The sequence below is a fragment of the Mustela nivalis genome (assembly GCF_964662115.1).
Source record: "Mustela nivalis genome assembly, chromosome: 7".
NCBI lineage: Eukaryota > Metazoa > Chordata > Mammalia > Carnivora > Mustelidae > Mustela > Mustela nivalis.
The window spans coordinates 52,723,395-52,740,181 of record NC_139026.1 but is presented as its reverse complement, the minus strand read 5'-3'; positions in this window follow the sequence as shown (position 1 = coordinate 52,740,181).

Below are 16,787 nucleotides of genomic sequence, written 5' to 3'. Positions count from 1 at the left end.
GTATATTAAGTCTCGTCCCTTTCTTTCATTCCTGATAATGAGTGAATATTTCTTTAAGTGTATGTATTTTTATAAATCAACTCAAAAGCTTTTAAAATAAATTTTAGTAGAAATAAATTTATTTTTGTTTTATTTATTGTGTTCGAGCCAACTCCAGGATATTTCTTCTCTTAGTTGATGTCTGGATTTGCATTCACACCAAAATACCTTCCAGAATAATTTGAGACTAGGCTACTGAAGACCAAGAGTCTTATTTTACCTGTATCACTTCCTGTCCCTCGAGGAACTACATATTCTGCCTCTCCCGTACCACCAACCCCAATTCTATGAACAGAGTAGTCATTTGAATGAATTAATTAATAAATGAGTGAATGAAGTCAAAATTTTCATTCTCAAGGGGCTTGGAAACACCAGTCAAGTCTCTAACTCTCCTTTATTTGGGGTCTAGGTGGCAACCTATGAACTCAAAGGATTCAGTTTTATCTCAAGCTTCTATCAGAAAAGTCCTAGTTCACAAGAGTTCACATGAATAATTGGCCTAGCAATTGATTGCCACTTAACCCCAGACCCATCATTCACTATCTGCTCTGTTGTCATGGAGATGGACTGTAAATTTTTCTGCCATGCCAGATGGCACAGAGTTACGTTTTGTCAGTTGAGGGTACCGGAAGAACTCTGTAAGACAAAGGAGTTTCTCTTCCTGGTTCCAGTGTACTTGGTTCACCAGACTGTTCCACAGTTGGGTTTTTTTCAGTACCCAAAGGCCAGCTGCACAGAGCACCTGCACCTAGGAAACTTTTAATGACACTATTTCAGGTGCCTTCAAAATTGAGTGGTGCCAGCAGGGCAACCCTGATGGTGGACTCCCCCGCCCCCCACCGCCATGTGCTCTGGTGGCTCTGGAGTGAACTCCTGATGGTAGCACCTTCCTGTGGACACTTTACCCAGAAGATTTGAAGAATCCTGATGACTTGGTATCTTTCCAAGTGTTCCAGTCGTCTGGTGAGCCATGCTGGCATCCCTCTGCTGAGGTCAGGATTTCAATCCACAGTGTGGCATTGGACAGAGGCTCTTCTTTCTGTCTTCTCTCCCAGCCCAAGCACTAGTGGATGACTGCTTCCTGTGTCTGATACTGTATTCTTTAGAGTTTTCTTTACCTCCTTTTAACCAACAACCTATAACTTTAATCCTTTATTAATATTTTTATTAAATTTTCCCAGTTCAACTTATTGTGGATTCCAATCCCTTGCTTAGACCCTGCCTGATATAAGAATGTAGTAAATTCTATTGAAATTTTACTTGATCCATTTTTTTCACCTCTAGTGCCTCTATAATTTCCCTCTGATTCAGTGATATTTGAACATTTTAAGTAACAAAATCCTGTTTAGAGACAAAACCCCACATGGAATACCAATAGGTATAACACATAAAAAACAAAAGTGCTTTGATTTAAGTGGGTATGGATTGCAAGATGTCTTAGGTGTGGCTTCTCCTCCTCCTCATTCTTTGCCCATGGTTGTCTTGAAACATCTCTCTGGAACACAGAAGATTCTCAGGACACAGTGTCTTAGTTAGTTAGGACTGCTATTAACAAATATCACAGTCTGAATGAAATTTATTTCTCATAGTTCTGGAGGATGGAAGAAGTCGGGGTCAGGATGCCAGCATTGGTGAGTGAGGAGCCTTTTCCACGCTGTGGACCTCCGGTTGTAGCCTCCCATGGTAGAAAGGGCCAGGAGCTGTATGTCTCTTTTATAAGGCACTAATTCCATTCATGAGGGCCTCACCCTCAAGAACTAATCAACTCCCAAAGCCCACACTGGCTGATACCATTACACTTGGTGTTAAGATTTCAACATACAAATTTTGGGGACTACAAACATTCAGATCATAGTACGCACTTGAGAAACAACTCTGTGTCCATCTTATGCATAATAAAATAAAGAACCTTCCTCCAAATTTACAAATTATATTGGTATATTGGTTATAACTGGTTCCTTTTTATTCAAGAAATAAAATAATGCCTTTAGACCTATCCAATTACCTAATCGTGAAGCTATAAGGTAAAATAGCAAGAACTTAAGGATCCCTGAACCAAATGTCCTTATTTCTATTAAACCAGAAAGTGGACTTAAAATGAGAGGAAATGATAGGAAGGGATGGGATGTTTAAAGCCACTCTGGAAAACAGCATGGAGGTTCCTCAGAATGTTGAAAATAGAGCTACCCTATGACCCAGCAATTGCACTATTGGGTATTTACCCTAAAGATACAAACGTAGTGATCCAAAGGGGCACATGCACTCAAATGTTTATAGCAGCAATGTCCACAATAGCCAAACTATGGAAAGAACCTAGATGTCCATCAACAGATGAATGGATCAAGAAGATGTGGTATATATACACAATGGAATACTATGCAGCCATCAAAAGAAATGAAATCTTGCCATTTGCGACAACATGGATGGAACTAGAGCGAATCATGCTTAGCGAAATAAGTCAAGCAGAGAAAGACAACTATCATATGATCTCCCTGATATGAGGAAGTGGTGATGCAACATGGAGGCTTAAGTGGGTAGGAGAAGAATAAAAGAAACAAGATGGGGTTGGGAGGGAGACAAACCATAAGTGACTCTTAATCTCACAAAACAAATTGAGGGTTGCTGGGGGGAGGGGGTTTGGGAGAAGAGGGTGGGATTATGGACATTGGGGAGGGTATGTGCTTTGGTGAGTGCCGTGAAGTGTGTAAACCTGGTGATTCACAGACCTGTACCCCTGGGGATAAAAATATATGTTTATAAAAAATAAAAAATTAAAAAAAAAAAGGATGAATTTCTCAAACGGAGGGTTTTGGAGAGTAAGGGGGTGAGAGGCTGGGAGGGCTTGGTGGTGGGTATTATGGAGGGCATGTATTGCATGGAGCACTGAGTGTGGTGCATAAACAATGAATCTTGGAACACTGAAAAATAAGATTTTTTAAAGGATGGATTTCTAATTTCTGTAGCTGAGTATTAAAAATTACATAAACATTAACAAACATAAACTTCTAATTCACTTCTTGCATGGAAGACAGAAACTGCCAGTTTCTCTGGAAAGTCCCTGTTCTCAAGGGGGCGAAAAGGGAAATGCTGAGAGAGATAGCTTCTCCTTTCATAAGGGACCATTCCGTCAAGAGTAGACTTACCTTCTCACCAGAGTCCTCAGTCTGAAAATCCCTCCTTTCAAATCTGCATGTTAGCTTTGTATTACCCACCCTCTAATTCAGAGAATGATTGAATATGAGCTACACCGCAGAGGTCTCATCCTATAGCATCAGCATCCGAGAACTGCATATCACAAAGCCCATCAATATTCCAAAGTAAAGTGGAATAAAACTATTTATCTTTACAATGACTTGCTTTCCTGACATCAACATAAAATGAACCTGGTTTTCCAAAATAATATGGAAAGGAGTAGGATGTAGTGATCATACAGTACAGATTTTGGTGTTCTGGAAGAATTTCGTGGAAGGAGGAAAGTATAAAATAAAAAATATCATAAAAATACGAGAGCATTCTCCTGAGATTTCAGTGTAATAGGTACATTCTGGAAACAAGATACAACCAGGTTTCATGTTAGCAATCATCCACAAAAACAAAAAACAAACATAAAATACTTCTCTGCAGCTTGTATTATAGTAAAAAGGTTCATGTATTGTCACTCTTAGACTCTTAGACTATGCATCGATTATTTCTAATTTGATAACCCTCATTTGAAAGAGAATGGCACAATTTTCTGAGAACAAGTAAAACTAAAAGAAGTAAGTTTTGATTATTGAACACAGAAGTTCAAATTGCTAGATGAGTCATAAGTTGAGAATGTGATAATACAGAATTGACAACTCAGACTTCTACGAAGGTCAAGAGGTCATGTGAGTATGGAAGGTTAAGTGAGGGCTGGTTTAGTGGTAAACCAAAGAGCATGTACCCCACCACATACCCCATGTCAGTGCCTGCACATAGAATTTACTATGGTTGAGCCTCCATTCGAAGATTATAGTGGAGTGGGTCACAAGTGGGACCCAGGCTTGTGTGCTTTAAAATCGAAGTGTTTCTAAAATATTCAGGTTTGAGAACCCTATCATCTTCCATTCTTGCCCTCAGCTCCCACAGAAGTTGTTGCTAAAAATGATTATAGACCCAATGATGATATATTTCTGTATTTTGGGAAACCTTATTTTTTGTGTAATAGCTCATGACATTCAAGTGTCATCTAATATGGCACAATGTTTTTCTGTATCATTGTTTATGCACATAAAGGAAGTATAAAGACTGAATCCCATCCATAGGTTACCTTTTTTACCTTTTGAATCACAGACTTTTTCCCCCAAGGAAATATAAAATATTCAAAAGGAAACTTGGCTTTTGAAGTGAAATTCAATAGGAAAAAAACATGAGTTTTGAAATCAGACAACATATGTTTAGCTGTGTCATACTGAGTAGCTTAATATTTTGATTCCTGATCTATAAAATGTGTATCATAAAAAAATGTTCTACCTATAAAACACAGAAGTTTCGTGAGGATCAACTAGTATGGGAAAACAATTTATATTTTTCTGAAACTTTGACAAATTTTTGTTAGGTTTGGGGTTACATGCCACACTTTTACCTCAAACTTTCTTCCTTTTTGGAAAAGAGGAAGATGGAAGAAATAAAACAAAACTCACAAAAGGCACAAAAAAAAAAAAGAAAAAAGAGAAAGAAATAAAAGAAAAAAGTACCAGTGTGAGAATCTTTTCACTGTTTTTGGAAACCCTGTCGTCATCTGGACCATTTTACCCCTCTAGTAATATTGACCACTTCTCAATGTAAACCTGCAATCCAACTGGGCCTCTCACTTTTCTGTTAATTAAAAAAGACATAACCATAATTATTCCAAAAGGAGGGGGCTGTGATATTTGCCTAGGTCTGGATTAGAAGAGCAATTATTTTAGAGAAGGTGATAAATTATGATCCATGGTTAAGACCTGCTCCCCTTGGGAAAAAAAATAGAAATGGGATTACAAAGAAAAACTGCAACAGTAAATGAAGGCCCCACACAGCAGAGTCTTAACCCTACCCTGTTCCCTCCAAGATGCACATCAGTGCCTGAATCTGGGGACATCAAGATACTGGTGAAAAGAGGTTCTGGGGAAGGAAAAGACATTCATCTGCTTAGCCTTGGCCCAGAGTCAAGGTATGAAGAAGCTCAAGGTGAAATGGAAATAGCAAGAAGGGCAAAAGTGCTTGTTATTTTCCATGAAGAATTCTTATGTCTGTATCTTCTTTGCCAACAGTATAAATTATCTGGTAGAATAATGCCAGCTGACACAAACTCCATGTGTAGACAGCACCTCCCCCTCTCACAATGATTCAGAACTCACATGCCCCATTCTTGCATCTCCAATCACAAAAATAGAAGAGTGGATCCTGGATTACCCAGAGATCAATGTCATCAAGAAAGGAATGCACAGCACCTGTACTAAAGAGGTTAATATCTCATGTACTTTTGTAATGAGAAAATAAACATATTAAAAATATAAATGAGAGGCGCCTGGCTGTCTCAGTCAATTAAGGGTTGGACTCCTGCTTTTGGCTCAGGTCATGATCTCAGGGTCATGAAATCAAGCCCCTTGTAGGGCTTGTGCTCAATGTGGAGTCTGCTTGGGATTTTCTCCCCACCCCACAAAAAGATAAATAAATAAATACAATCTTTTTAAAAATAAATAAATAAAAATTAAACTAGTTTTTGTCTGTTTTCAACTATATCAATCAAGCAATCTAGTGGAGGTGAATTAACAAATAGCCCTCCACATATCAAATGTCTTAACACTGAGTTAAAGGAAAGAAAAATTAGTACTCATAAATATAAATTTGAGGCTAAAAAAAATTAATTATTTCACATTCTATATTGAAGTTTGAAATGCAGTGCGGTAGATCTTACCTTTACAAAATTGCACATGAGACATTTATTTATATATATGTTGATTCTTAAAGTAAAAGTTAAAATTAGAAAAATTTCATCTATACAAATAATTAATTCTACATTAATAAGTAAATATGTAACTTTTGTTAAAGACACAAAATTACAAATATTCTATCAAAATGAAGAAGTTATACTTGTTATATTGCAAAGTAGTAATTGACTTTTCTCAGTGAGGATTAAAATTTCATTATATGCTATTATTTTGAAAGAATCCACAGCATCCACAAATACAAATGTAATAATAAGATATTTGCTCTTCTAAGCAGTTGGCTCAATTTATTTATAGAGAACAACTCAATTTGTACAGATAACTGAATTGAATCGAATTGTTGCTAAGTGGAGGTGAGCTTTGGTCTGGGACCCAAGTTCCACAAGAAAAAAGGAAGCCACATTGCCTAACAAAACATAAAGAATGAAGAAAAATGGACAAAAAAATAAGTCTTTGCAATATATTAGGGAAAGTGTATGAAAAATGGAAGAGCATTCCATGCTCATGGATTGGAAGGATAAGCATTGTTAAAATGTCTATATTGCCTAGAGCAATCTACACTTTAAATGTGAATCCGATCAAAATTCCAATGGCATTTTTCAAAGAGCTAGAGACAATCCTAAAATTTGTATGGAATCAGAAGAGACCCCTAATTACTAAGGAAATGTTGAAGAAGAAAAACAAAACTGAGGGCATCACATTGCCTGATTTCAAGCTTTACTACAAAGCTGTGATGACCAAGATAGCATGGTACTGGCCGAAGAACAAACACATAGGCCAGGGGAACAGAGTAGAGAGCCCAGATATGGACCCTCAAATTTATGGTCAACTAAATTTTGACAAAGCAGGAAAAAATATACAGTGTAAAAAAGACAGTCTCTTCAATAAATGGTGCTGGGAAAATTGGACAGCTATGTGCAGAAGAATGGAACACTACCATTCTCTTACACCATACACAAAGAGAAATTTGAAATGGATAAAAGACCTCAATGTGAGGCAGGAATCCATCAGAATCCTAGAGGAAAAAATAGGCAGTAACCTCTTTGACAATGGCCACAGCAACTTCTTTCATGATATGTCTCCAAAGGCAAAAGAAACAAAAGCGAAAATGAACTTTTGACTTCATCAAGATCAAAAGCTTCTGCACAGCAAAGGAAACAGTCAACAAAACAAAGAGGCAACCCACGGAATGGGAGAAGATATTCACAAATGACACTACAGACAAAGGGCTGATATCTGAGGTCTATAAAGAACTCCTCAAACTCAACACACACAAAACAGATAATCATGTCAAAAAATGGGCAGAAGATATGAACAGACATTTCTCCAAAGAAGACATACAAATGGCTAACAGACACATAAAAGAATGTTCATCATCACTAGCCATCAGGGAGACTCAAATCAAAACCACATTGAGATACCACTTACACCAATTAGAATGGCCAAAATTAACAAGGCAGTAAACATCATGTGTTGGATAGGATGTGGAGAAAGGGGAACCCTCTTACACTGTTGGTGGGAATGCAAGTTGGTGCGGCCACTTTGGAAAATAGTGTGGAGTTTCCTTAAGAAATTAAATATAGAGCTACCCTACGACCCTACAATTGCTCTACTGGGTATTTACCAAAGATACAGATGTAGTGAAAAAAAGAGCCATCTGTACCCCAATATTCACGGTGGCAATGGCCACAGTTGCCAAACTGTAGAAAGAACCAAGATGCCCTTCAATGGACGAATGGATAAAGAAGATGTGGTCCATATATACTATGGAGTATTATGCCTCCACCAGAAAAGTTGAATACCCAAGTTTTGTATCAACATGGGCAGGTCTGGAAGAGATTATGCTGAGTGAAATAAGTCAAACAGAGAGAGTCAGTTATCATATGGTTTTGCTTATTTGTGGAGCGTAAGGAACAACATGGAGGACATGGGGAGATGGAGAGGAGAAGGGAGTTGGGGGAAGTTGGAGGGTGAGATGAATCATGAGAGACTGTGGACTCTAAGGAACAGAGAGTTTTAGAGGGGAGAGGAGTAGGAGGCTGGGTGAGCCTAGTGGTGGATATTTGGTGGGGGCATGTACTGCATGGAGCACTGGGTGTGGTGCTTAAACAATGAATTCTGGAACACAGAAAAGAAATTTAAAAAAATTTAAAATAGATAAATCTGTTTTGCTTTAAAAAATCAACTATGGTTTCTATTGCCTAATATATATGGACAATGTCCTACCTTTAGCTTTATCGCTTCCCTACAATTTGAAATTGTGTATACCAATACCTACTAGACAATTTTACTTAGATGTTCAGAGGAACTTTAATACCAATGTGCCCCAAAATGAACTAGTTCTATTATTCAACTATGTTCTTTCTGAATTTCGGATCTCAGGTGCTGCAAGAAGAAACTGTTAACACCAATGGAAACATTTTTGACTCCAAGAATACCCTGTAATCTAAATATTTATGATCCCACCCCTACCCCGGACTGACTTCCTCATATCTAAAGCTTCTGAGCATAAATATCTCCCTACTCAAGATCTGACTAGTGTGCCTCTAACTGGGTATATCCCACATGCTCCTCAGCATCTGCAGTTCCAGGGGAAGTTGGGAAAGGGAAACCTTTTTAGTTTCTACAATGGAGAAAGGCTTACCTGCCTTCTGGACTCATGTGGCAAAGAACAGCCTCAGCAGAGGAAAGTTGCTCAGTTGCCATACATCTGAAATAATGACAAATAAATATCCACTACACTATATCCTTCTGGTTATGAAAGTCAAATGCCTGGAAGTTATCCTATAGCTACCTGTCTACTCATATAAATATTTGATGGGATGTGTCTTGATGGGAACAAAGGAAAGTGGAGTAGGGCCTTGGCATGACACTAAAGATGGTAAACAGAAGACAGATTTAAAAATAAAGGCACATAGGGATGATTGATGAGATAAGTCCAGGGGCTAAGGATACCAACAACTGAAAAGATCTCTTATGTGAAGTTCTCTGAGGGTCTAGTGAAAGGATGGCACAGAAAAAGTACAAAACAGACACACAAATACATATACACACATCCACACTTTTGGATTTTTGCAAAATGGTTCATAAATCCCTTGAAGTTTAAGAACTTACTTTATAATGTATCTTTCAGTGCAGTATCTTTTGCCTTAAAAAAAAAAAATGACAGCACCTAGTACAATATTAAGTGGTGTGGACTCAAAAATTTCTGGTCTTGACTAGAGTTTTTATATCCAACACTAATCAATTAAATTCCCATGCAGAATTAAGAAATTAATCTCATCAATTAGAAATATTAAAATAAATGGCATATTTTTTTTCCATGAACAAAAAGGAAATCTCAAATAGCAGTGATTGAGCATGGTAAGAAAAGCATGGGTTATTTTTGAAAATATGAAAAGTGATGTAATTGAAGTGGCAAAACTACTTCTTCTAATATTTTTAATATACTTCTCATCTTCAGCAACTAGTATGTTTATGGTTAACTGTAAGAGGAAGAGGGCAATGAAAAAGAATATGAGGAACTCTGGTCTTTCCTTTCCATTTACATGCACTAAAATACTTTATCCTGAAAGACTGACATGCTGATTCTTTCAAACAATATTTATTTCATCAAAGAAATGAGGCTACGCATATAAAAATATAACTAGTAATAAATGCATGTTTGAGGTGTTCCAAATAAGTTCTATCAACACACTTGAAAAGGATAGCTATTTTGAAGGCAGATTAGAATGGAATAAATAGAAGGGAGAATGACATTATCAAAAGGATGGAAGAGATTTACAGTTTATGCTTTAGCCTTGCATGGTACTTCCAGTTTGGACGGTTCCTTATGTCTCCCCATTTCTCACCCATGCATTCGGCTTTGGTACTTTTTTTTTGTAATTAGGTGACATTTTTGCTGTATTTTTTTTTCCTCATAAACACAGACCCATGGTTAGGTTTGAAATTTTTCAAGCTCTGCTAGTTATTATCTCAACCCTTTCCATTCCCTAGTAGGGCTGAAAACATGGGTCATGTCTTATTGTTGCTTCAAGCCTAGCTCCTACAGAGGACAAGGAAGATGTGGAGTTAAGCTGGAGAACTAGCATAGTTTCCCAGGGTTAGTCATCTTGCTTTTGTAGGGGGTCGGTGCTCTGAAATGTCCCTGGTAGGTATTGAATACCTACAAGGATATCAATGAACTAGATGTAATGTAAACAGAGCAGGAAGGACTATAGAGAAAATTTCTAAGTATGAGGTCCCCCAAGGCAAGGAGAGAACTAGAAAGAAAGAGTTGTTTTAGAGAATTTTCCTATTTTCTTTTAGAGTAATCATTATCAAAAGTCTGAGTTGAATGAATGACCTTAGAGACTATTTTAGCAAACAATTTCAAAGTAAAAAAAAAAGAAAGGAGAATTTCAAAATGAATATAATTGGATATTGTAAGATAATTCAGTGATACAATTAAGCTTGTGATCTACCAATTATTAAGTATTTCTGATTATTCTTTATTTAACAAAAGATGATTTTCTGGCTCTTCTTAAAGAAATACAACTTGGGCGATAGTAGCAAGCAACAGGTTAATGGAAGACGAAGGTGCCTGTGTGAGAAACTGCGGGCAAGAGGGGAAAAGTAAAATCATGTTAATGTTAGACCTAGGTTGTTTTTAATGAGAATCATATTATTTTGGCTCCTTGGGAAATATCAACAATAACTTACCTAATCTAGGGAAAGTGGAATGAAATAAAACCAAAAACCAACAGGATAGAGAGGAATGAATGCTTGTTTTGTAATTTGTCAAAAGAAATTCATTTTTACAAAGTGTAGATGAGTCCAACTGGCCTCTATAAGAGGGATCTAGAACTTTTATTTATTCATTCATCAGACACTGGTTTTAGCACTTTATTTTGTGTCAATGACTGTGTGGTGATACAAAGATGAAAAGAGTCCCTTCCATCTTGGAGTTTATAGTCCATTAGAAAAGATAGATATGAACAAATAAATATAATTTAATATAGCAAGTTCTATAATAAGTTATATACAACCCAAAATAGAAGTATAAGATTGATAGGGAAGTTTCCTAACTCTGCCAAAAGATTTAGGAGAGTAGGTTGTTGGGGTGCCTGGGTGGCTCAGTGGGTTAAGCCTCTGCCTTCAGCTCAGATCATGATCTCGGGGTCCTGGGATCAAGTCCCATATTGGGATCTCTGCTCAGCAGGGATCCTGCTTCCCCCCATCTCTCTCTCTCTCTGCCTGCCTCTCTGCCTACTTGTGATTGCTCTGTGTCAAATAAATAAATAAAATCTTTAAAAAGAGAGAAAGAGTAGGTTGTTTGTTTGATTGTAAATTTGGTTTCAACAGAGGCAACTCTTGAGCTGAGTAGACAAGTGGAGGAGGGCACATCAGATAAAGGTAAGAGCCTGAGCTAAGGCAACAGAGTGAAAGAATGTGTGTTTGGAAAATGATGCAAAGTCCACTACAGAAAAGATGAAAGGTTGATGACCCAGATAATGTAATTCGACATTTGAATTGCTTAGGGTTATTCTAAGGTGCTTAATTTTTATTTTGGAAATGATGGAGAAGAACTGACAAAAATTAAGCAGTGAATATATTATTATGAATAGATTAGTGATCTAGGAAAAAAAAAGATTTTGACAGTAATGTGAATGTTGGATTGAAAGAGAAGGAAGAAACTGGCCTGGAGGAGAAGTAACTAATTAGAGGTTGTCACAAATGTCTGGTTGAGAGAAAATAAGCAACTAAAATATTCATTAAAATTGGGGTGGGAGAGAAATAGACAAATTAGATTTTGATGTATAATTGTAATCAATTTTATTTGTGGGTAAAAGAATTAAACAATTTGAATACTAGTTCTCAGTCTATTATTTGACTGTCTTAAGAAAGTGAGAATAGGCTTTCAAATCCCAGGTAAGTTTATCTACAAAGCTGGACATAGATGTTAGAGAGAAAATGAATTGGCAAACAAAGAACCAGAAGCCTTTACCAGGGGCGCCTGGGTGGCTCAGTGGGTTAAGCCGCTGCCTTCGGCTCAGGTCATGATCTCGGAGTCCTGGGATCGAGTCCCGCATCGGGCTCTCTGCTCAGCGGAGAGCCTGCTTCCCTCTCTCTCTCTCTGCCTGCCTCTCCATCTACTTGTGATTTCTCTCTGTCAAATAAATAAATAAAATCTTTAAAAAAAAAAAAAAAAAAGAAGAAGCCTTTACCAATCAGCTGAGTACCTTGAGTAATTTACTCATTTATGTTTGATTCATTTTCCTCATTGATAAAACACAGTGGTTGAAACACAGCCTTTCATCTGTTAAATCACAACTACTGGTGTGGATTAGTTTTGCATTGCTATACAACTTTATCTTGGCAGAGTTATGGTACTGTATCTGCAACACATCTTTTTGAAAACATAGCAGAACCATCATGAAGCAAACATAATAGTGGAGTGAAGGAAAAAGGAAAGTGAAAATACATAGGAGAAATAAGAAAAGTTTATATGGAACTCATTTTGAAAAAAGATTGACCTGACTTAGCATAAGATGCTATTGACCATAAGGGAAAAAAAGAAGAGGCAGAAAGTAGCAGTCTTAGGTAAAGTTCTCAATTTAAAAAGCAAAACAAAACTAATAAGATCTAAGAGATGGATCCCAAAAATAAATAAATAAATTCAAAAAAAAAAAAACAATCGCAAAATTTGACTGGAAGTCCTCAAGAAGGAACACAACAAGTTGTGGCTTATGACGTGTTGGCCCTTGATCCACTCCTTATAGATATATATATATATATATATTGCTCTGCAATTCCTCTTACTAGTTGTAAAGTGTACTTCCCCACTCCCTGACTTTGAGGTCAACCAGAGACTTGAAATATGCCGAGTTGATCGGCTTAGTCTCTTGCACCTCTGACATCTCTGTGAGAAAAGCTTCTGGAGTAGCTGCTGCCTCTTCAGCCTGGACCTCAGGATAGCAAAGAGACAAGAACACAAACTCACAGCTTGAGGTTGAGCCTTAACCTGAAATCCAGACGACTCAGCCAACACACCACAGACTAGTGAGTGAGCCAGCGTTTGGGATAAGGTTTGTAAAATAGCATTACTATGGCAATAACAAACTGGTACATGAGCAAAATTTATGGTTTTTGAATAGCATTTAGAGTGTGGGGGTAATTTTTGCTTCAGATAAAGGTGAATAAAATAGTCTAGCCAGGGGTTTTCCCAATCTCTGTCTGTTTCTGTCTGTCTCTTTCTCTGTTGTTCTCGCTCTCTCTCTCTCTGTCTCTCTCTAACACACACTCACGGCTCCTGAAGTAATTGGTTTTTCAGAGATGTGAATTAATATCCATATATTAAAAACATCAACATACAAAATTAGGGAGAACTGTATACCTTATAATCCAGTTTTTAAAAATGTTAACCCATTACTTTCTGTTTGTCTCTCATGGAAGGGACTTTGAAATATAGGCTGTCATGTTTGTCATGAATACATGAGAGCCTATATCAAATGATACTAGATGACTACAATGATTTTGGCATAATACCAATGGCACTATAGTTTTATTGTTATTGCTGAGCTTGAAGTCTGTTTTCTATATCTGGAAGTAGGAGTTACGCTTATGAGAACACTCCCAGCAAGGTCCCAAACAGACAGAAGCAGGACGGTAGAGCAGAGTGGTTAAATGATCAGAGCCAATTGATATCTCAATTTGACCACATATTGGCTACCTTACTTTAAGGAAATCTTTTTACCTCTCTGTTACTTTAAGGAATTTGCCTCATCTGTAAATTAATGATAATAATTAGCTCCTATTTCATGTGATTATGAGTATAAATTGTATCACAAAAGTTAAAAGCTCAGAACTAGGCTTACCTAGAGTAAGCACACAACAAATAGGAGATATGATTGTTCCCATTATTATTATTATTACTATTAAAGACAATTGATGTTCTTTTCACTGCAATCTAAATTTCTATTTCATGCTCAAATCCTTTAGAACTGGCTCATGACTGGAATTCATAATGGCCAAAATTAACTAAAAACTTTGGTAGGTCAGGGTGATAGTGTGAAGACTCAGTTTGTTGGCTTCATAAACTACTGGATCTCACTTCATTTCTGCCAACCCCAACAGTCAGAAGAATCATGTCAGAGTCTCCCACCACCTCCAGTGGCTCCTCCAACTGCAGTGAGATAGAATGATATCTGGACAGAAATGTAGCAAAAAGGCAGGAGTTATGTCATTGATCAGACTTCTGAGGTAATTCATCATAATTCTTATATTAGTGTGGTATTCTCAGTTTAGGATATTGTAACACTGTATTCTCCTTTTAGACTTTAACTCTTTAACTCCCTTTAGTCTTTAACTCTATATCCTTATTTTAGACTGTCTTCATATTACTGACAAGAGATCCAACAGTGGGCAGGGATCTTGAATCCAGTGCTTTCCTTACAACCAATCTGTATTTTTGTTTTGCTGAAAAGGAGGCATGGATGATAACACAACACTGACGAACTCAGGAAATTCCCAGTCCTCAGGTAAGAAGCACACATATGCCAGGCTGTATGCACTATTTGTAAAGTAAATAAATTTACATTTGATGGGCACCTGTTATCAATTCTGAGTGCTAACCCTCCTGAGAGAGTGGTATCTCCATTCTCTTCATTTCTTCTCTCTGTGTCATATGATTTTTAGCTATTTTTCCAAAGTATCTTACAAAGACCCACACTGTGTGGATAAAAGGTAACTTTTTTGGTATGATTTTAACAGCTTTATTAGATAAAATTGACATACATTAAAATGCTTAGAAACAGCTTGCCAATTTCTACTTTCCAAAAAAAGTGCCTGCTGGGAATTTTGTTTGGAATTGTGATGAAACTATAAATTATTTTGAATTGAATTGACATCTTCACAAAATTGTGTCTTCTGACTCACTTAAATGGTATCTTTCTCCATGTATTTATGTCTGTAATTTATTTCACAATGTTTTCTGGTCTTCAAAGTACAAGTTTTGCACGTCTTCTGTCAGATTTATCCATGAGTATTTAATATACTTATGCTATTGCAAATAGTATAGTTTAATTTTGTATTGATCACTGCTAGCATATAGAAATATAATCAGTTTGTATATATTGACCTTGTTCCTACAACATTCTAAACTCCCATTTTAGTAGTTACTAAAAACTGATTGATTTCCTTATAGGAGATGTTATTACTTTCACTCTTACTAGAAAATCACAAGGACCCTCAAAAAGGGATGAAAAGCACCTTTGTAGCTCTAAAATTACCACCACTCTCATCTTCTTCCTGGTGCTTTTGATAACTGCACTGGCCACAATGTTAGCAGGTGAGTTGCCCACTTCCCAAATATTCTCATGTTAACTCTACTACAAAATATTACATCATCTGTGTGCCTTTCACACTGTAGCTCAAGGTTAAGGGTAATTTCAGACATTTTTGTACATGGGATGAATATATGTTTCTTCTATAAAATGAGGATAATATTTATACTGCATATTGTGAGGATAATAGTAATTTAACACATATGAAACTTCCTTCTAAACCAGTATTAGCTATAGACCTTACAAGGTAAGGGGATCATAGTAAAAATGTAAATCACTATACAGTATATTTGGTGACACAGTTAGTTACCAATGTACCACAAGGTCCTTATCTCCCTTTGGAGACTCTTTTATAAACCATATAGTAGCAAATAGTTTATGGAACATTATCTAGACATGGACTACCTTTCCCTAAACCATATACTTTTACATAAATATTGGTATCTTTTTTTAAGCTGCTTTTGGCTAATGACTATTTTTACAAGACTGTGAAATGGAGTTAAAGTTGTAAAACATCTGCTCTCTCTCTCTGATTATGCAGCTTCCAATGATGCAGTCAGATTTACAAGTCCCAATCATAATTCACAGCTGTGTGAGCTATAGAGAATTGGACAAGAAAAAGTTGTTACTATACTAATAACCATATTTTTTATACAAAATATAGATTACTTTTAGCGTCTAAAAGCACATTTAGGATGACATATCTCCCCCTCATGAGGCCAAAATATGCACATGTATGCTAAAAATAACTTGAAGCAATTTTAACGAGATGTTTGAAAATATCTACACAAGAATATATTTATATAGATGTGCATATAAAAATATGTATATGGTTTATACAGGAATATATGTATTATAAATATATATATTATACATAGATATGTAATTTGTAGAAATTAATGTGCATATGTATTATATACACTGTATACATAAATGTGCACATAAGTATGTATAAATGAGTTTATATAATATAGCTATAATGTTCAAGCTTATACTATCAACTAGGCATTAAGCCTTGCATATATACATGATTATGTACAGATACTGGACTATATTTACATATGTATAGAAATGAATAAATATGTAAGTAAACTATATATATATAAATGGATGGATAGATAGATATATAGATAAGGAGACAGAGAAAAAATCATTATGTGAAATGGGCACTATGTTAGGTGTTGACCAATGATTCTTGCCCTCATGGAACTTACTCAACTGGAGAAAAAGGAGGATGATGAAAAGGTGCAGAAGGAAGAGGAGTTGGAAGAGGAGGAGGAAGAGTTGGAGGAAAAAGAGGAGGAAAAAGGTTTTTGATAAAGCTATATATTTACAAAGCATTTTATGCTTTATATTTTAATACACAATATTTTATTTGCATCTTTGAGTGACCCAGAGAAGTAATGAAGTATTATTTCCCTTATTGTCTTCTGTTATATACAAGGACTTTGAAACTCAGAGATAGTAGCTATCT